A 21,568-nucleotide genomic window follows, 5' to 3' on the forward strand; every position below is an offset into this window, starting at 1 on the left:
GGAATGAACTTTGTTACGTGGGGCTACAGAGTCAAAGGTTAGACCTGCCTATTTCAGGACTTTTGTTGGTGTTCTTAAATTTATACTATGATGATAATAACTTATCACTTTCACTGCAAGCAAATTGTAAGAGAGAGATTGGGGCACTGCACACAGTGCTTGAAATAAAAGAAAGTAAAGCACAAACAAGGGCTAGACTTGGAAGCAAGGAGCGAAAAACACTGATAAAAATATGCATGGACTGAACACCTTTGCCAGCCTTGATAATTACTCTTGAATTGTAAATTATTTTTTAAAAGTAGGTACAACACCATTGACTGTAGTTAAAACAATAATACATAGTTCATTCTAACTGCCATTATTGGCCACTCCGTTCCTTTCAACACTGGGCTACCTACACTTTCTAATAAATAGCCTGTGATGAGAGGCAGGAGAAATGGGATAAAAGCTAAAACACTCTGCCACTCAAAAATTAAAACGAGATGGTTGCTGTTGGTGACTTTGGCTTCCTGTAACAACTTCATTTGCAATTAATGACTAACCAGATGTCACACATCAACTTGAAATTAAAATGCATTTCTAGGATTCATGTACAGTCTGACCAGGAGTCAAACAGGACTCTTTCCAAGAGCAAGACATGCCTTAATGCACTGTTTTGCCTTCTGATAGTTCGTTCCTTTTCTGAATGGGTTCCTTTCCCGTCTTGGTTTGTGCAGTAGAAAGAGCATGTCTGTCTAGAAGGGCTGTGCCAGCGAGGTTACAGGAGACATGCAGTGCACCAGTGGCTCACATTTCATTGCCACACCACAGCCATTACCTTCTCTGCTCACTCTCCCACTGTGTTTTCCCCTTTCTCGCCCTTGCAGTCACCAAGTGACTTTTGCTTTTATTACCCACCAACAAAGCTCTCAAATCAGTCTCAGCTACAGCTCTGCAGTGCCCGAACTCCACATAGCCACAAGCTCATGGGCCTTCCCATGGGCCTTCCCTCTTCCCAGAGGACCATCCTGTCCTCTGAATGTCTCCATGAGGTAGTGAGAGACCCCTTGCTCTTCCACGTAGCCCAGCCCACTCGAGGATCCCAACAGAAGGAAGGGAGAAGCATAATTTCCCGTGAATCAGAAGAAACCCGTAAGCTGGGTTGCTAGAAATAGCGGAAACTTTTTAGTTTTTTAATTTTCAATTTATTTTTGTCAGCGACACACATACAATAGTATACATGTAGAAGCCAGAGGGCAACTTGTAGGGATCTGTCCTCTCCTCCCACCATGAGGACCCCGAGGACAGAATTTGGGTCATTGGGTTTGATGGGCAAATGTCATTCCCCACTGAACCACTCCATCAGCCCGACTTCCTAAGTTTTCCTGTTTTGTTTGTGAGACTAGTCTTTAATGACTAAGCCATCTCTCCAGCCCCAACTTCCTAATTTTTACAAAAAAAAATATTTTTGACTAAGGTCCCAGTGCCCTAGTTTCTTTGCAGGAAGCAGTTCCAGCTGAATGTAATGGCTAGTTGGGATCATTTGTTTATTTTTTCTTCCCAATTAATTTTGATGCTTATCTCCTATACACTGAGTGAAACTTACAAATCAAATTAAGAGAGTGAAAGTGGATTGTCATGTCCAACCCTTCTCCTCCAGTAGTGTGGACAAGGGGCTTATATACATGGGAAGCCTGCCAAACATTTATATTTGCTTCTGGAGCACTGGGTACTCACTGGATGCTAAGGAAGCATCCTTTGACCATCCTGTCCTCTGAATGTCAAGTAAAGGAAGACATAGCTGCCTTGAGAGATTACAGTGTCAATGGGGAAAATGACAAGTTAATCTTGTCAGCTACATAAGTAGCACAAAGCAGCATGCAAATGGTGTCCAATTAAAGTTACTTAATACACAGCAACTTGCTTGACCCTGCACTTCTGCGGCATCTGATCCAATACTTCTTAATCAGAGGCCAATGTGTCCTTCAAGACACAATATATAGACACATTTCATTTTTAAAACAGATCAAACAGTGGGAAAAAGGCTACCAGAGTCTTGTGCATTGAGACCACTGAGAGGGCTAATTATTTTACAATACAAAGTATAGACCCCAATACACAGCTACCTGGACCAGAAGTAAACAGTGATGCAAACAACTAATCTTGGTCCATGCATCCCCTCCGCTCCCCTCCTCTACTATCCCCTGCTCTCCCCTTTCCTTTTTTTCATTTCCTTTTCTCTAGTTCTTTTCTTTAACTTTGATAATTTTTTGGTTTTTTACCTTTAAAGCAATAAATTAACTAAAGCAATAAATCATATGCTGCATTTATATGCCCATGGATTTCACAAAAGACACAATTCTGTTGAGTAACCCTTCAAAGGACCAAGTAGTATTTGGTGCTAATTGGCCCAGTACTAGGAATTGCCTAAACATCTGATCATGAGACAATTCTAGAAAAATAGTCTCTTTAAGCATTTTCTAGGACTCAAGAACTTGAAGAGGCAGTCAAGTAGTTCAAGACAACTGAGGCCTGTTGAAGTGGCCCAAAAATCTCCACTAGAGGGCAGAATCCACAAGATCTGGAAGTCAAAGTCTGCCCTCTGGTGGCACTATGTCCATAGACACTAGGTGGACTTGACATTGTGAGCCCTTAAGGGTCCAAACTGAATTGGCGATATTTGCATATAAATTCAACTTTCCATTTACTCTAAGTTCTTCTCTGTGGAACAGTACATTAAATAGAAATTCACTGAAGAGAATTAAATCTACCAGAGAAGTCGGAGAGACAGGATATACACAGCTAGGGACAAATGAACCATTATGGGGATTGCCACTCAGTTTGATTTCCTGTTAATAAGTTTCTTTTTCAGCCCATCAGAACATAGTGTAATTGTTTTCACAGCTAATGAATATTTCTGAGAAAAAAAACTTTCTAAATAGCAGTTATCAATAGACTTCTGTAAACAGAATTCTGAGACCACAATTTTAATAGTTCATTGCCCTCAAACATTTCCTTCAAGTTCTTGTAGAGGAAGTTTTACCCTCACCTCACCCTATTAAGATCTCTGTTTTCTCACTATGAAGACACCAAGGGACTGCCTATCACATATGCCTCTTCTGTATGCTGAAGCCAAATGGGTAGCATTATTGTGAGGCATGGAGGTCAGACTTTGCAATTCCTGGGAGATAAATGCTATCACTTGCAAAGTATTTTCATTAAATATCAAAATAGCCTCTCTTGAACAAAAACAAAAACAGAAATGGGGAAAAGCCAATTAAGTACAGAGATGAACAGAAATCAGACAGAAAGATGCACCCAAAATTTGGAATAAGGAGGTATGGTGACTGCTGCTCCTGCATCTTAGTACATAAAATCAGAATTGATGAATAAAAGAGGAACATAATCTCTGTGTGTGTGTGTGTGTGTGTGTGTGTGCATGTGCGTGCATGTGTAGATAGACTAGATCAAAGTAAAAACAAGTTTTATACATGACTGGAATGGAAAGCCCAACTATAGAGTAAGATCTGTGTCCAACATGTAGAAATATTGATTTAGTTGATGACTAGAGTCTATTTACTGGAAACAAACCAACCCAAAAGTTTTGGGCAGGGTTAAAATTCCCACAACATCTCTAAGTAATCATGTAATTGGGTAGTGTACTTATACTTTTTTGTGCTTCCAAAGACTTATGTTTAAAATGAAATTAAAATCAGCCATATACTCAGCATGAAAGTTAAGTCAAATGAAGGGGAGAGTAGTTATGACTTTACATACTCAACAAATGCTTTTTTTTTTTTTTTTTAAGATTTGCTTCATCTATTTTATGCTTCTGTGTGTTGTTGCTGGAGATTTCTTGACCCATCAGGTCCCGCCACCCTTGAGCCACAAATAAGCACACAGACGTTATATTAATTATAAACTGTTGGCCAATGACTAGGAGTTCTTATTGGCTAGCTCTGTGTTAATTATTAACCTATTTCTATTAATCTAAGTACTTCCATATTGCCTTGGAAGGGTCTGGACCTGTTACTACTTTTGGTGACTACATCAGTCTCTTTAGTCCTCACTCTGCCTACCTTTCCCAGAATTCTCCTCATCTCCTAGTCCCACCTATCTTCCTGCCAAACAATGTTTTATTCATCAACCAATATGAGAAACATATATACAGAAGGACATGTCCCATCAGTGTTATGCCTATACATGTGTCTGTGTACCATTTGAATGTCTGCTGCCTGCAATTGGTAGAAGAGGGCATCAGAGCCCTTAGAGCAGAAGTTATAGACAATTGTGAGCTACTTAGTGTTGCTGGGAACCAAATATGGATCCTCTACAAGAGCAACAAGTGCTTTGTAACCACTGAGCCATTTCTCCAGCTACCATCATTAGATCATTAGATCGTTATGAATATGATCACTGTAATACACTATTATACCCTTATTCCCAATATATTCTGATTCCTCACACCTATACTAAATTATTCAATAAAATTTTACATTTCATACTCATATAACCCGATAAAGCCAAGTTAAAGACTCAATTAATTACAAAAATAAAATAACAATGAACCTTTGAAGTGTCGGTGATTATGAGATTAAATTGAGGGAACAAAATCACCTCACTAAGCAGCATATACACCTTTGGCTGGCAAATTATACCTGGACTAATCAAATGACAAAAAAAAAAAAAAAACACCCTTAAAGGTCTGCACAAGTTCAAGACAGAGCAGGTCCCAGTGCTGAGATAGGGAAGTAGACACCGAATCTGAAGTCTTCTGAAGTTTGTACCTACTTCCAAAGGAAGTAACAGTTCTTGCCAATGGCATCTCTCTGGGTATGCTAACCACAGTTCAGTGAGGGCCTCCATGTTCAGAAGCAGCTGGCCAACACAAAACCAGCTCAATGGTGGTTTTGTAAACCTTTTGTCTCATATTGCTTTATTTGGGCTTTTCTTTTTTTTTTTTTTTTTTTTTTTTGTCATTTGTTTTACTTATTTATTTGAGAGAGAAAGAAAGGGCATGGAGTCGAGTGAGCAGGGAGATGAGGAGGAGTTGGGAGGAAATGGGGGAGGGGAAAGTGGGAACAGAATACATCACATAAAAATATTTTCTTAAAAGCACCTTAAAAATGTAGCGTTCAGAGTCCAAAAGTTTATTTGCTTACAGCTTCTCTTATACTCATGTGAATTCTCTCTTGGGTTATCTGGCTTAACATTTGTGATTGTTGTTGTTTTACATGATTTCATGTTTTCACCTTTTAGTAATTACACAATACTCTACCGGTTGTGATAATAACCTTTTTGATATCACTTTATTACTGTATAAAAGAGTGGAAAGACAAATAACTATGAATCTTTTATTTTGCTCACTAGAGGGCAGGCAGAGTGAAGGTCATTAGAATTTTTTAAGAATGTTGCAGTACTAATAATTTTGGATACTTTGATATGAAGAGGTTCCAATTTACAGAAATTGTGTTTTTGAAGCCAGCCTATTCCAACAACCCCAGTTATACCCATAAGGCAACATTCAACCTTCACTCTACTCTAGGTAAATAGTCTGGCTTCATGTTGTAACCAAACCAAAGATGTTGTGTTTACATAGTCCAACTCTCCAACTGTTGATAGAGGCTTGGGGAGCAGCTTTGTTTGGATGTGGCTTTAAAAGTCAGAAAAGTCAGAATTTTCTGCAAAATCAGGAGACTTGTAAGTCAAACTTACTGTTTTGTTTTGTTTCAGAGAAATACATAATACATACATGCCCTTTGTCTCTGTAAATAAACACAATACTACTGTCATTATCAGGGGTGTTTTGATGTTATCTAAGCAAAAAGTATATTTTAAGTCTTTAGTGTATTGGAACAGTCTTTTGTTTCCCTTGAAACAATTTAAATTGGAAATTCCTGCCGTTTTGTTTCTGGAATGATCCCTAGAAATTGTGAGCACCATGCTTCCGGTCCACACATACTTCAGGGTGAGCAGATGGGAAGGGAAGGCCCACCTCTGTCTTGGAAGAAGACAGGGGATTTGCTTTTCAGCCAACTGTGGCAATTGGGAATGGGACAGGGATTTTTAAACATAAGCTGAGAATTTCAAATTTTGTGTGAGATGTCTTATTTGGAAATATTTTTACTGGCACAAATGAAAAAAAGAAAAAGAAAAAAAACACCTTGGAACTGGACAGAGCTCTGTTACAGTGCAGACCTGGTTTCACAGCTGCCAACTGACTACGCCAACCACCTAATTTTACAACTGAGAAAACAGCCTTGGAGCCCTGGCAGGATGTTACAGACACCAATCCAGTGTTTCTACATGACGTTAAATACTTGAAGCAAAAGTACCTATGGTTGCTAAACAGCCCTCTCCCATTTCAGCGTTCAACAAAAACCCCTGGCTCAGAGAACGGAGGCTGGAAAGCACACATCGTGGGCTGTGATGGAGGGCTGCGGCTCTCAGACAGCCAGGCTGCCCTGTCTGCTGTGTCTAACACAAGCCTGGCTTAGTCAGAGAACCACCCCAGATGGCAGCCTGTGCCCCACGCTGCTGTCATCTCTCTTACTGTTCCACACGGAAACTTGCTTTCCTCCTTTCATTTTCCAGCTATGAAAGATACTGCTGTGTGTATTTTCAGCGATGTGCCGCATTCATGAGTGTGAATACAGCATAGAATCTATGGTATTTGGGTATTTGTGCCTGTGAACATCTGTAAAGATAATGTCATCTAGTAGAGGTTTGACCAGACCGATGCCACATTGATTTACTGTTCCCTGTTATATCTGATAAAAAGATCACATTTGAAACATCTTAAACTGAGTGCCAGAAATATTTGGGTTTGGATGTTTTTTGTTCGTTTTTGTCAAGTTTTTCTACGGTGTACTTCCCAAATAGGAAATTACCTAAATGTTCATGTGACAAGGATACATGTGATTTCAATAGCTAATTTCCCAAGTTCATTTATTTATTACGAAGATTTGGATGAAGATTTCTATGAGGTAAGGATGGAGTGGATGAGCAGTCACACTGCTTGTCAATCTGGTCAATCTAGCTTGCATAAAACTTTCTTAACACATTGGTTGGATTTTTTTTCCTACTTTATTAAAAAAATATAGCTTAACTCAGGAGCAAATTTTAAATTCCAATAAAGAACAACATGTATATTTTGGTTAGCTTCTTGGAAGCTGCAAGAAGGCAGCTCATGATTTTATGCATGGTAACTTCGATAGGGATGACTGGACTCCGGAAAAGTGCTGACTTCTAGGTAAATTTTATTTATATAAAGAGCAGGTGTTTTACTCTCTAGCCAAACGAGAGTTCTTGTAGAAAAATAGACAACCTAGCTGAAAACTGGTAATCTGGGCTGTGAATTTTCTTGCAGCTGACTGTTGAAATTGTTGATTTCATGGGTCAGGCAGTGATAATGCATGCCTTTAATCCTAGCTAGCATTCAGGAGTCAGGGGCGTCCCTGTGAGTTTGAGCAAGTTCCAGGACAGGAAGGCTGGTACATAGAGAAACCTTGTCTTGGAAAACAAACCAACAAAAATTGTCCATGGCTGCTTTGTTGAGGGATGTCAATCTGGTGTGAAGGAGTGCCAGCCCTTTGGAAGGCACTGGAAGCTGCTCTGTGAGCCAAGACCAGGCAACATGGTCCATCTGAGCTAGAGCTAAATCATGGCTAAGCCTCTCCTGAAAATAAAATTTTGTCTAAAAGTTTTAGTTGTAGTAAATATTCATTAGGTAGCTGGTATAAGCAGCATCTAAGACAGAATACTATAGACTGTCCTAAGGGCACGGCAAGGATCGTGATCAAAGTCCCACTTGGCCTTTTCACCTCAGACATGGCATTTTGTCATCTCCAGAAGCACAATGCCAATCATTTACGTCTTCCAAGTCACTGCTTAAAATGCTCAGGCTTACATCTAGGTTCTCAAAAGGAATCCAGTTACAACAAGAGCCATACAGTCCCTGTGCAGCAATCCCATTACCCCCATCTTTGATGAGTCTATTTTCCTTTTTGTTGATTCCACTTTCCTGCTTCTTTGCTTGCCTGGCAGTTTTCTGATGAGTTAAACAGTGAATTAGTAACACCCTGAGTTTGTTCTACAAGGCATTTGCAGTACATTCTGTTTAACTCTTTGGGGCTTAGTTTTTAGTTTGTCGGGTGTAATCAGAGCAGTGCTAAACATCGGAGAGGCTTTCTACAGACAACATCTGCTGTTCACGCCAGCCAGAAAAGGACATGTCACCATTCATGGGCATCTGGTGACACACTGGGAAGGGAAATGAAAGCATTTTCTGGGTCTTATTTCTTCAAACCATTTTAGTCACTTACTCATTCACATGCAAGGAAACACAAAATGATCCTTTGCAGATTTCAAGGTCTGCTCTCTGTACACTGTCCCTCTCTGAAATTCTCTTGTGGATTCAAGCCTCTTTGGCATTTCTCAACTAAGGATGTTTAATTTAGAAAGACTTCGCCTGGATTTGCCTTCCCAGACAAGGATTGTCCATCCTTAAAATACAGACAGACTCACAGCAAACTTGGGCAATCTTAGGGATCTCTTTATTTGTTTCCCAGGGATCCCTCAGAATTGTGATTCTCAGTTACATAAGAACACTGTCTTGAAAACCAGTTTTACCAGTGTGTCCGGGTGTTACCTTGTTTCTGGTGTGGCTGTAACTCTGGTCCCTGTTGCTCCACTTTGTCTGGAAGATGTTGAAGAGCAAGTCCTAACCCTCCTGTTTGTTCTGGGAAGAACCTCTAAGCCTTCTACCACATTTTCAATAGGTTAATACTGCAATGATTCGCCAAGTCTCTATGAGAAATATTTCATAATCTATATAGTATGCAAATGAATAACTATTCATAGTGATTTTTTTTCAAAAAGAACTATGGAACTGGAAGATGGTTCATTTGGTGCAGAGGTTACTATTTGTAATAGTTATGACCCCCATAGTATCAGATATTTGAACACTTAGTTCCCAATTGGTGGCAGAGCATACTGGAGGAAGTTCATCACTGGGGTCAGGCTATGAGATTAAAAAACCTCCCTACTTCAGTATGCTGCCTCTATTTTATGCTTGCATTTGAGTGTGTAAGCCCTCAGCTTTGTGTCCCTAAAGCCATGCCTGCTGATTGCTGCCATGCCTTGCCACTGTGATGGACTCTTAACTCTAAAACCGTAAACCAAAATAAACTCTTCCTAACATTGCCATTGGTCACAGCGTTTTATCACAGTGACAGAAAAGTAACCAATACATCACAGGAGTTCCTACAGTTGGATCTGTAGCACCCATGCAGAAGCTGGTGTGGTGGGCTTCTACACTCACAGCACTGAGAAGATGGAGACAGGAGGAAGTCATTGGCAGTCCAGTCAGCCAAGTTGCTGATCTCCAGACTCAGTGGAAGACTCTGTCTCAAAAACTCAGGTGGAGAGCTACTAAGAGAGATTTCTTACCTCCACCTGCACATGTACACACATAACAATGCACTCACACACTCACAAACACACACACACACATACACACACACACACACACACACACACACACACACACACACACACAAAGGGCTATGTTCACAGAATCTTTTTCCTCCTTGGCAGAGTCACATGAGATCTTTTCTCCTGTCAGAGCAGTGCCCATCGCTTTGGGGTTTTGCCCTCTTGTCAATAGATTACCTTCTTCTTCACCATGACACTTGCTGCTACAGGGCTTACAGGTCAGTCAACAACTTGACTCCACTCAGAACCCACAGGCCATTAATTTTATATGAAATATCTCAGAGAGAGTACAACAACGTAAGATATGGCGCAAACAACAGAATCTATGTAGTTTTGCAGTAATAAAAATATTTTGCCATTTATACATTAATTTAAGCAGATAAACATTTTCAATGATCTATGAAATGGAAATATGCATAGAACTATTAACTGAGTACCTGAGTATGGTTGTAGCACCCATGAAGGAGAGCTAACAACTACCTGAACTTCAACTCTAGGGCATCTGTTACCCTCTTTCTGGCTTCCAGGAACACATGCACTCGTGTGTGTGTGTGTGTGTGTGTGTGTGTGTGTGTGTGTGTGTGTGTGCTTAAACATGATTTCAAATGAAATATTTTAAAGTGCCCTCCAAATATCACCAGACAGATTTTGCCTAGTGTTTTATGTAGACTTTAAGCTAAAATTCAAGAATAATTTTAGCAATTTCTACGCATCCCAAATGACTGATTCTACAGCCAAAAAGAAACTGATTTACAGTACAATAATTTATCCTACCAAATACATTAAAGTAGTTCAGTGTTTTGTGGTTTTCTTTTGCATTTGGGCTTGTGGTTGGTGGCATATAAGTTAATAATTTTCCTCACTGAAATGTGATATAGTACCTGTTTATACTACTTCAAAAACCCCAACTAGAGCCTCTCACTCTATCATAATAACATTAGTGTATTCTTGGACATGGTATCAGTTGAAACTGTAATTATATATTAGCACAATGTTCACTTACATGAAAAACATGCTGCCAACAGTAGCAATTAAAAATATCAACAAGAGCTTTGGTGCTATATATTTGTTGGTTTGTAGCTTGGGAGAGAAGTGGTTGAAAGCTGAGGTAGTTCGAATATAATTGGCTCCCATAAGCTCATAGGGAGTGGCACTTTTGGGAGGTACGACCTTATTGGAGGAAATGTGTCACGGTGGGGGGGGTGGGCTTTGAGGTCTCATATGCTCAAGCTATGCTCAGTAACACATTTCACTTCCTGTTGCCTATGGATCAAGATGTAGAACTCACAGCTCCTTCTCCAGTACCATGTCTTGCTGAATGGTGGCATTTCCTGCCATGATGAAAATGGGCTCAGAACCGAAACTGTAAGCCACCCCAATTAAATGTTTTCCTTTATAAGAGTTGCTGTGGACATGGTGCCTCTTTACAGCAATAGAAACCTTAACTAAGACACAAACTATTGGAGTAAGTCGTAGATTTGGGTACTGGCTCTAACACTATTTAATGTGTACATTAATAGCTAACACTATTTAACACTATGTACATTAAATAGTGTACAATGTGTACAATGGGCTCAATAGAAATCTTAAGTAAGACACAAACTATTGGAGTAAGTCCCAGATTTGGGTACTGGCTCTAACACTATTTAATGTGTACGTTATATGGTGTAAAATGCGTAGACACAATAAGAGAAGTCAGACTATGCATTTTTAAAAATATTGCCAGATTAAAAAAAAATAAAGTGAAGCGATGGACACATTGCCTTGTTATCAGAGAGAGTCCACTTAATAATGTTCACTGTTATTTTCTGATTCTGTTTTCATTTATAAGGTGGCACTATAATACATTGTTGATATCATGGTGACTTCAAAGTATGGTGAGTGACAAACAAGATCACTCCTCAGTACCAGTGCTTGGCCAGTTATTATTCTTCTACTATCTTCACCTTGGAAAGTGGGTACCAAGTTGAGAGAATTTTAAAGACGAATCATTCCTGGACTGGTAATATTTTAATCTTTAGTTTTTATTTTTATATGAGAAGACTGTAACATGTAAATTGTTTTAAATATCATATTTTTTCTGAAATTAGATGATGACTTATAATTGTGACTCTACCAGACAAAATTAAGAAATTAATAGAAATTAAGAATCATCTGGAGAGATGCTTTATCAGTTAAGAACACTGGCTGACCATCCCCGACTTCAAGCTCTACTAAAGAGCTATAGTCCTGAAAATAGCCTGGCACAAAAATGGACAGGTAGACCAAGGGAATCAAATCGAAAATACTGATATTAATACCTACAAACACCTGATTTTTGACAAAACAGCTAAAAGTATACAATGGGAGGAGGAAAGCAAATGTTGCTGTCATAACTGGATGAAGGTGTATAGAAGACTGCAGATAGACCCATGTCTATCGCCATGCACAAAACTCAAGTCCAAATGGATCAAAGATCCCAACATAAATCCAGCCACACTGAACCTCTTAGAAGAGAAAGTGGGAGGCACCCTTGAACAAATTGGTACAGGAGACTGCTTCCTGAACATAACTCCAGTAGCACAGACAATGAGATCGACAATTAATAAATAGGACCTCCTCAAACTTAGAAACTTCTGTAAGGCAAAGGACACAGTTGATAAGACCAAATGGCAGCTCACAGACTGGGAAAAGATCTTCACCAATCTTACATCTGACAGAGGGCTGATCTCCAAAATATACAAAGAACTCAAGAAACTAGTCAACAAAACACCAAATAACCCTATTATAAAGTGAGGTACAGAACTGAATAGAGAATTCTCAATAAAGGAATCCAAAATGGCTGAAAGACAGTTAAGAAAGTGCTCAACATCCTTAGCCATCAGAGAAATGCAAATCAAAACTGATAGCTAGGAAATCAGCATTGGACCAACTCAGACCCCCTGAACATGGGTCTCAGTTAGAAGGCCTGGGCAATAATGTAAGGGACCTCTGACAGTGGAACCAGGATGTATCCCTGGTGTACAAAAGGACTTTGGGAGCATGTTCACCATGAAGGGAACCTTAACCTAGAGGCAGGAGGGAGCGCCTAATCCCTACTCCAAATGACTTGACAGATTTAGATGACCCCTCCTGGAAGGAAGATGACCCTACATGTGGAGTGGGGGGGGGGGGGTGGGATGGGAGGATGGGGGGCATGGGAGGTTGGAAGAGAGAAAGGGAGGGAGGGATGGAAGGGAACTGGGATTGATATGTAAAAGAAGAAAAAGAAAGAAAGAAATAAAAAGAACTAAAACTGGAAAAAAAAAAAAAAAAAAAAAAACACACTGGCTGCTCATCCAGAGGACCCAGGTTCAATTTCCAGTATCCACATGGCAGTTCACAACTGTCTGTAACTCCAGTTCTGGAGACCTGACCCCTTCATACAGACATACATGCAGCTAAAACACCCAATGCACATAAAGTAAATCATTTTTAAAAGAGAAGTAAGAATCAACTAGACACGAACCCCTATTGAGACAGTTGGCAGAGTAAAAGAGTGAGGTTAAAAAATCTGTTCAAATTCAATGAACTGAAAGAAAAGACCTATTAGCATTCTTAGGCCCTATTTTAACCCTTTCATAATTCTATAGGTTGTCACTGAGAGTTGTAATTCTCTCAAATGCTGCTGTTTTTGTTTTCTGGTTTTTGTTGTTTTGTTGGGGTTTTTTGTTTGTTTGTTTGTTTGTATGTTTTTTGGGGGGTGGGGGAATGTTGTTTTTCCAGACAAGAAATCCATGTGATGAAATTCAAAGCTTCTTATTTTGGATGCAGGGTAGTACTAATTTTTATCAGAAACCACACTACTTTCAAAGTCTCTTAGACCACAGAACACAGAACCCTTGAGCTGTTATTACTCCTGTCGATAAAGGGAGTTTCACTTTTCTTAACATTTCTACTATTGAAGAATTCTCCAGCCTAAGCCTGTAGGGCAACAGGCTCTCAGGAGAGGCATGGCACCAGGTATGTACTTTCTCTTCAGACCCATTTGCTTGAAATAGTAACAAAGACCTTTACTTAGCTGTAGAAAATCAAATTAACAAGAACGATGCTGTTAATCTTCATGTTCTTGTTTCCATCCCTTAAACACCGACTGCTAAATGCATTTGCTCTTTAGCCCTCATTAGAAGTCTTGAATGATGGCAGAGCAGGGGAGTCATGAAGATCATGAAAACAACAGCAATTAGAAAATAAACAATACCAGAGTTGTTTCTTCTCACTCAAATCATCTGTATAATTTCAAAATGAGTAAATTTGATTTTTTTCCATTAACTAATTTTGTTCCTTTTTATATGGGGATGGATGGGAATGTACATACAATGAAAATGCACATATTTTAAATTTTCTCATTAAGCTTAAAGATAAAATAATTTAAATGGGATAAAAAGTCCATGAAAATATTTTGAATTTGGTGATATCCCAGGACTTAGGCACACTGTGTCTGAGAATGCAGATTTTTCACTAAATGTGATCTGTTAACAATGCCTGAACTCTCTGGTGTTTGAGGAACTGTATTTTCAGCCTCAGAAACAGGATTAAAAATCACAACTGTAAGCAAAGTATATATGAAGCATACTTAGGTATCTGGAGAGAATGATTTTAACCATGTGGGTTCCTAGCAGTTGCAATGACTATTAGAGCCCACATCAGTAAGGACAGAGTTGTAGCCCTGGTTTCTACTCAAAATCCTTAATTGGGGGAATGATTCATTGTATATCTGAATACTTTTAAGTTTACAGCCATTTAAGCCTTAAAATCCTATCAGTTGCCTTTCCTAGGTCCATTGTACATGTACCTCTAGTTCCTATCAACTTATGTTTTTCAACGCTGTAAGGAGTATGGTTTTTCTGCCCGCCACCTGGTCTTGTCACGCTGCCACGCCAGCCCCAAATAATGCACAGAGACTCTGTATTTGATACAATGTCATTGGCCAGGTGCTAGTTTTTTATCGGCTAGCTCTGTCTTAATTATTAACCCATTTTTATGTATTTCCACGTGGTCTTACCGAGAGCGGAGGAATGGCGGTTCTGTTCTCTCCAGGCTCTCCATCCTGACTCCTTTACTACTTCCTATTTCCTTCTTGTCTCCTAGTCCCTCCTATCTTCCTTTCCTATTGGCCAACAGTGCTTTATTCATTAACCAGTATGAGAAACATATACAGAATGACATCTCCCATCATCTCCTCTTTTTTGTCTAAATAAAAAGAAGGGTTTTAACCTTATCATAGCAAAATATATAACACAACAGTTATCCAATAAGAATCACAGTTAACACATCGGGTGGAATTTCCTGGCATTCATCTGTCTAGTTTTAAGTTATTTCTCCCTGAATAAACGTCTATTCGGCCTATTTGTTTATCCTGATCCTTATTCAACCGCAATACAACGCTGCAAGTCACTTGTCAGACGCCCTGCCTGACGTTTCTAAGGCTACAAATGTTCCCTCATGGTTTTCAGAGCCTCTGCCTGGAGCAATCTTCCTCCAAATGTCCACATAGTTCTCTCCTGGTCAAAAGTTTCTCTGAACATCACTTTAAAACTGAAGTAAGCTCTGCCCACTGCTCCCATGAATTATTCTCATTCTTTATTTCATTCAAAACCTATTATACTTTCCTCAATTGATTTTTCTGTCCATCCACTGTAATTTGTATGACATTTTTAAATTTTCTTTTCGTGTGCATGTGCTTGTGTGGAGTGCAGGAATATGTGTGCTTGTGTGTAGTGTAGGGGAGTGTGGGGGGGTGAGGTGGGGGGTGGGTCAGATGTCAGCTTGGGGTATCTTCCTCCACTCTCCATCTTGTTTTTTGAGGCAGGGTATCTCACTGAATCTGGAGCTCACCATTTTTGTTGGTCAGACTGGCCCACAAGCCCCAGTAATTGTCCTGTCTCTCCCCGCCCACCACACCCCACTTTTCTATGGGTCCTGGAAACCCAAACTCAGGTCCTCATGGAAGGCTCTTTTTCCAAATGAGCCATTATCCTAGACCCAGGTCCTGGGACTGTCATCTATGTTCACACCTTTGTGCTCCACACTAAGCAGCAAGTTTCAAAAGTACCGACTGACTGAATGGTAAAACCTACTTCAAAGTACAGCTGAGTCAGGGCACTGGGTGTGTTCTATTGTGCTCATTAGGATTCACTTTGCCATGACATTTACTTGATATCCCAACTTTGTAGTTAGAGGAAAGAAACTTTACAGTTACCTCATACTTGCCTGGTGACTATCTCCTACATGACAGTTGAAAATGGAAATACCACAGGGATTTAGACAATTAGGGAAACTCATGGAGCATGGCACCAAGAACGGTGGGGTGTGTTTGACAAGTAGAATAACAGACCATCCCATTGTAACTGTCCCACTGTAAAGAAATTCAGTTTTGACAAAAGAATTTATAGTAGACCTCTGTAAATGAAGCCTAACTGTCTTCAAAGGATGTCTTCAACTGCCAATGGCCAAGAGACCCAAGATGACATTTGTGAAGCCACACAGTTTTTCTTACTCCAGCCTAAGTCTGCGTCTAGCTATGCATCAAGACAACAGTACTCAATTGCTCAAATCTGGTCATGTTTGCTTTCTAACTAAATGGCATCTTCTTGTAAGAGGTACAGCCCCTTTTGGATCTTCAGCATCTGCTTACTATAAACCTAACTGATTTGCAACCTCTCATTAATAAAGTTGATGAAAACTAATTACATATATTGAACAAAAGTTTCCCATGAAGCTAATTTTTCTTTTTAGCTTAAGAATTTTGTTAGAATGAATTGCTTAGATTGCAGAAATACTTAAATATATATTTATATATTATATTATATGATTGGTAACGCCACAGAACCAGAGAAGGAAAAAAAGAGAGACGAAATACAAAAATTTATGATGTTATATAGCATCTTCCTTAACTAATATAAAGGAGCATGTCCATGGGCAAAAGTCTTCTAGCCATGTTAGTTAACAAAGAAATCAAGTTATCACCAATAAACTGTGAATATTGCATAATTTATCCTATAAACCAAATTATATTTTAGTTCACTTAAACACACACACACACAGCACACACACACAGAGAGGCTAAAATTTTCCCTCATTAGAAACATTTTGGAATTTGTATTTTAAAAGTCTAAGGTGGCTCCAGGCTTCTATTACTTGCACTATGGTTGAAAGGGGACACTATTAAATGTGTAATTGGAAGACTGGCAGATATGACATCCCTTTCTTAAAGACAGGCTGACAGCCGACTTCAACAGCAATGGCAAATTTGTTTGTAATGTTTGGTCTTGTGCAACTGTGTTATTCCAGGAAATAAATGTAACTGCATTTTTGGAAATAATGACTGGAATGTGTTTGAGACTGACATTTTGTTAATGGAACATGTGAAAACAGAAGGAACAAGAACTTTAAGGTTATATTACACCAGGGATTCATTGCATTAATTAAAAATAAAATCAAATTACTACTATATGTAATATGTGTAAGGCAAGTAAAACTAGAGGTGTTTAAAACAAAAGTGTTCGGTAACTGATTTTGTTTGGATCACCAAATTCTTTATTTAAAAAGCCAATAAGATTTATTTAAGTTAAAACAAATGAGACGTATCATTACAGAAAGAAGGATGACAAAAATGTAGGTAAAGAAGCTAACTGTCACATCCCTGTTAGTCCTTAACTCAAGAGGTGACATAGGTACTTAGTTACAACTTTGAAAGAAATTAAGAGTAGAAAACTAGACTAATATATTAAAAATTCAAGTGTAAAAACTAATAGGAAACACATAAAAAGGCCTGTGGTAGCTGCATCCCAGACAATGGGAACTAAAAAAAATTGAATATCAAAATATTTTAAAATTTCCAAGTTGAAAAAGAGCATAAAACTTTCCTTTAACAGGCAATGAATGCCCACTGCATTGTATGAAACTGTGTTTATCGCAGCCTGTCAAATAAAAGTGTCTGTTAGAACTGGAACTATGTCTGTGCCATCAACTACAGATCTATTAAACACTGGAGATGCGTAGACGGAGCTGAGAAACTCTTGTTTTCTGTGGTAGATCAATTTATATTTAAAACTCAGTACCCACATGTGGCTAATGGCTATTAAATTAGACAGTACATGTCCACAGATTTTTGTGACACTAAACCCAGATTTTTATTCTTTTAAATGTACTATTCAGGCTTTCCTGTTTGTAAAAGTTGATTTTAACATAAACACTTTGGACCTGTAAAACAAACTCTAAAATGCTGTTTACACATTTCAATCAATAAGAGATCAGAGTCCCTTAGTTGTGGAGGGGGGGGGGAGAAAAAAAAAAAAAAAAAAAACTTTAAAGGGATATTACCAAGTTCACAAGGTCCTTCTGTAAACAAACACCTTCTGTGTTTTAGCATAGTGCCTACAGCCGAAAACCGGGCCTTTGGGACTGGTTGGCAGGAAACCAGGGCAATGTTGCTAGTTAGGAGGGCTGGTAGACCATCAGCTCTTTAGAAACAACAACTGAAACATTTACACTGAACTGTTTAAAAAAGAAATGTGTTTGCTATTCATAAGCAAGGTGTCATTAGTTATTTGAGATTTCTTGCAAATGTGAATGTCAGGAATGGGATGTCTTTGTATGTGTTTGTATGTGTTCAAGACTAGAACCTCTTCTGGAAGGAACAGTCTGGATTGGCTGCCTGGCTTCTTCCACCTGGGACTGATGGGAAGTGATCAAGAATGAGCACCTTCCTGTTCCGAGCTGTCTTAGTCAGGGTTTCTGTCACTGTATTAACAAACCGTGGCCAAAAGCAACTTCAGGACTCGAAAGGGTTTCTTTCATCTTACAATTTGTAGTCAGTCCATTATCCAAGGGACTCAAGGCAGGAACCTGGAGGCAGGAACTGATGCAGAGGCCATGGAAGGGAGCTGCTTACTGGCTTGCTCACCGTAACTTGCTCAGCCTGCTTTTTTATAGAACCCAGAATCACCAGCCAAGGACACTGCCCACAATGGTCTGGGCCATGCCACAAAACTAATTAAGAAAACGCCCTACAAACTTTCCTACAGTCCAATGTTTACCCAGGCATTTTCTCAATTAATAGCCCTCTTCCCAGGTTTAAGCCTGGGTTTAAGTCAAATAGACAAAAACAACCAGCACAAGAACTGATAAAAATGCATCATGTCCCTGGGTCTGGGGGTTACAAAACTGTAAGTCTCAGAACTTGAGAGGGAAGCTGACAACATAAAGTTTGCCTGGGTGACTTAGTAATATCCAATACTCAGTCTCAGAATAACAATGATTTTTTTTTGTTTGTTTTGTTTTTTGTTTTAAAACACATCGTGTATAAGGGTGATGTGTATAAGGGCCTGGGTTCAATCCTCAGGACTGAAAAAAAAAATGTTTATTGTCTTACTATCTTCCAAACCGGAAGAAGTATTTGTTATAGTTTATTGTACGTGTTTCCAAAGCTGACTTATTAAATTTATAACATGCATTGTCCAGACTGCTAAGCTTAGCTTATCTGCACACACACACACACACACACACACACACACACACACACTCCAAAGGTACACAGTGACAACTCAGTAGAACGTGACTATTTTTATCTTCAAGATTAAAGTAGCTCTAAATAGTTTCCTCACACCACCACCCTGGGGTGCCTTCCAGAAAGAGTCTCCTATGTGCCAGTGAGAAAAAATAAAACAGTCACTTGTAACATTTATGTACCCACCTAGCACCCATCTAGCATCTGCTTTAGCAAAATAGGATCACTGTTCATTCTAAGTGGCACACGAGGCTTTTTAATCCCTCTAAGTAGAGAAGGGAAGCTGCTGGTCTCCTTCCCCTACTAGTTAAGATTCCCTTCATGAAAAGGATCTACAAAACCATCTCAAACCACTGTGTCTCTCCAAGGAACCAGTGTCCTATCCTGTGACTCCATGGCTTTTGTGAGGCATATAGGACCTCCCGCACTGACTAATATTACCTTGCAAAATCATCAGAGTAGGGGAGAGGGTTGCATGGGGAGACTCTGAGACACACTGGCATTCTGACAGTGAGCGGGTTTCATTTTAAGGTCTCGGTCTTCAGACTCCTGATAGTGAATGAATGCACACCCAACCTGGAAGCTGAAGGGGCCAAAATCCCTTCCTGGCTAGCGTCTTAAAACCCCTTTTCCAACGAGAATGCAGCACAGGGCAGCCATCAAAGGCCAGAGGGCCCTTTGCCAAGTGTTTCCATCAGTCCAAGAATGAATAGTTACTACGATAGTGTATATATTTAAAGTTACAGAAAACGCATTCTTAAGCCATGTATCAAGAAAATAGAGTAAAGGTGGAATTTTACTCTTCCCTGCTTATCCCACCATAGACGATTAGGGAAAAATACTGACAATGTTGTAGATATGAGAACCTTACCTGGTGATGACTTCCAGGGAGGGTTGCAGTGGTTTATCCGGATAAAGCACCAGCCATTTTCTACCAATCTATCCTATGTTAAGTCTGGAAGAGAAAAATATCAAAGTGATTCAGATTTTAATTTGTAATTAAATAATTGGTAATACTGCATATTAAGACTGTTTCATGAGAAAATGAAGCCACCTGTTTCATACTGAGAACATATTTTCCCTAATTTGGAGTTAGGCTGCCCTGTATCCCATCGTCTTCCTGATGATGGTTAACACCCTTCCCTGTAGACACAGACACCCGGCAAAGGGGACCAGACTTGACAAAACTGAAAACATGCTGTTAGATGTGAACTATGGCAACAAATTGGGTTTTTACTTATGAATCTGCAATTAAACTTTTTATTCAAGCAGAGGGGTTTTTGTTTGTTTGTTTTGTTGTTTTGTTTGTTTGTGAAAGAGTTCATAAAAAGGGGAGAGGAAGGGGAGAGACCAGCCTCCAGAGACAAGAGAGCAACTGGAGAGAGGGAAAGGGAAGAGGGGGGGGGGAGAGAGAGAGGGAGAGAGAGGAAAGAGGAAGAGAGAGGAACAAATAGAGGGAGAGAGAAAGAGAGAAGGATGGGAAGTGGGCAGGGCCATTTTAAAAGGGAACATAGTGAATATGCACAGGTGGATGAATCTGCAATTAAATTTTGCTAAATATTCTTTTTCTTATGAGGTTTATGCAAGTGTTATTATACTATATTTTGAAAACCCCATTCTAAAAAAACATTTCTCTGTTGTCCTTTTCATATAAGACCTGCATGCCTTATAAATGTTGCTATATAATAATGTAAATGTCTTGCTCTAATTTTTCCTGGGAGTTCACCTCCCAGAGATACTTTTCTTCTTTATCCCTCTAGAACTCAAAGTATATATGTATGCATGCAGTTGTATACATTGATGCTCTCTTAACTAAGATTTTACTTCTCTTCACATTGCTGTCTGTTCATTTTATTTATCCTTGCTGCTACACACAGAACGTCCTTTGTTAGCACATGAAGCAGCGTTATTCACTGATAATTTACTTAGCCAGCCTGTTCCTAAGGCCTTAAATCTCTTTTTTTTTACAGCTTCCCCTTTGGCTGCTACAAACATTTTAATGCTCATATTCATACAAAGACATTTTTATACTTACTCAACATTATTGATAGCACAATTCCAAAATAGAGGTATTCAACTAAACTGTATGTTTGTTAGCATAGCTATTTATAAAATACCATTTATAAAGTTTGTGATAAAAGTCTGATGCCAAAAAGCTAGGTTTTCATAAAAATCTTCTTTAATGTGTCTTTTGGTTTGGCATTTCAGTACCTGTGGATGAAACTGAACTTCTCGACTTCTAATTCTTTTCTACTCTTATTTGCCTTAACCATTACCTTGGCTTATTTTTTTCTACTGGGCCACTCATTATTATTTCTCATACTAAAGGGTGAATATTAGTTATAGAAGCTAATATTTTATGCTTTTGCAGGTTTGCAGTATATCTCAGCACTTTGTTTATCATACTGTTTATTATCTAGTCACTTATTTATTTATTCACTTCCAGGTAGCTAAATTCATCGGTAGTTTCTATTATGGATTTGGAAGATTCTACAAAGATTATTTTAAGCTGCTCAGTTACTTAAAAGCAAAAGTGACACAGAAAGCCCAATCTGAAGATTATTT

General features: G+C 39.1%; 1 protein-coding gene across 2 annotated transcripts in view; it reads right to left on the reverse strand.

The window, feature by feature from the left end:
• The window catches only part of LOC127229374 (type-1 angiotensin II receptor A), a 42,672-nt gene that overhangs the window by 13,848 nt on the left and 7,256 nt on the right, over positions 1-21,568 (reverse strand). For both annotated transcript variants that reach the window (XM_051194497.1, XM_051194498.1), the window contains one exon: positions 19,875-19,958. The gene's annotated coding sequence lies outside the window, so the exon portion shown is untranslated. The remainder of the gene's footprint in view (positions 1-19,874; positions 19,959-21,568) is intronic.

Source organism: Phodopus roborovskii, unplaced genomic scaffold (assembly GCF_943737965.1).
Source record: "Phodopus roborovskii unplaced genomic scaffold, PHOROB, whole genome shotgun sequence".
Classification (NCBI taxonomy): Eukaryota; Metazoa; Chordata; class Mammalia; order Rodentia; family Cricetidae; genus Phodopus; species Phodopus roborovskii.